The sequence below is a fragment of the Pteropus alecto genome, unplaced genomic scaffold, assembly GCF_000325575.1.
Source record: "Pteropus alecto unplaced genomic scaffold, ASM32557v1 scaffold131, whole genome shotgun sequence".
NCBI classification, from domain to species: domain Eukaryota; kingdom Metazoa; phylum Chordata; class Mammalia; order Chiroptera; family Pteropodidae; genus Pteropus; species Pteropus alecto.
This window is the reverse complement of record NW_006434709.1, coordinates 18,386,644-18,387,816: the sequence shown is the minus strand read 5'-3', so window position 1 is coordinate 18,387,816 and position 1,173 is coordinate 18,386,644. Positions and strand designations below refer to the sequence as shown.

Genomic DNA, 1,173 nt, shown 5'->3' with positions numbered 1-1,173 from the left:
AATGATTAAATCATGTACTAGATTATCAGAGATTCAGCTATTTGCACTCAGGAAAAGCCTAATCCATTGACCTACTGTATGCAATAATAAACCAGAAAATATCTTCATTCCAAAAACACATGTATTCTCATCCTGAAGAGGATGGGTTTAATTGAAAAGTAGCTAGAGAAACAAAAATGGATTTAAAAAAATCAAGTAGTCCTAAAGAAGGCAGGAAAAAGAAAAGGCAATTTAAAAGGTGGGACAGTCTACAGTCATGCTACCTTGAACATGCCCGATCTTGTCTGATCTTGGAAGCTAAGCAGGGTCTGGACTGGTTAGTACTTGGATGGGAGACCACCTAGGAATACCAGGTGCTATAGGCATTAAAAAATAAAATAATCATAATCATAATCATAAAAGGTGAGACAAATAGCACAAAATAAATTAGTAGACATAATTTCAAGACTATCAGTCATTGCAAGGGAGATAAATGGTTTAGTTTAGTTCATTTAGTTTAGTCAATCTAGTTAAGTTAGAAGGCAGAGATGATATCAGACAATAATAAAAGTAAATGCAGCTATATGCTTTTCATAAGTTACAAACCTAAAACATAAAGGCATTGAAAGGTTAAATGTGAAGGACAGAAAAAGTAAAACCAGACAGATATTTAGCTATATGCAGCTATATTCATATCAATCCAAAAAGTTCGTTACCTATAAAAGTGCCATCATAACTAATAGGTGTCAGGCAGGGCCTCACATGGTGAAGAGTGGAAATTCTACAACTCAAGGTTTGGTTTTCATTTTCTAATCACTCATTCAATTTGTTCAACTTATTTAAAATAATAATAATAAAAAGCTGACTATGTACTAAGTTAATAAAGTTAAATATGGTCCTTGATCTCAAATATACAATTTGGTAGGGGGCACAGATTAAAAAAAAAAAACTATACCAATAATTAAAGCACAATGTGGTCAGAGCAGTAATAGAGGGATGCATAGAGAGCCTTGAGAACACACTGACAATGGAGGGGTGTTTGACCGGAATTTTAAAGAAATTGTCTTTTACTTTGGGGTGGGGGTAGGGTGAGGGATAGGGAGTGGGATGAAGGTGGGTGATTGAGATGCTGTTAGTTATGGTAACTCCAGTGAAGGCATATTGCTATTCTCTGATCATTCAGGCGGCCTCCTA

General features: G+C 35.1%; 1 pseudogene; it reads left to right on the top strand.

Annotated features, from left to right (window-relative positions):
* Positions 1–246: 246 nt before the first annotated feature.
* Positions 247–365, top strand: LOC112478020 (annotated as a pseudogene).
* Positions 366–1,173: the final 808 nt, after the last annotated feature.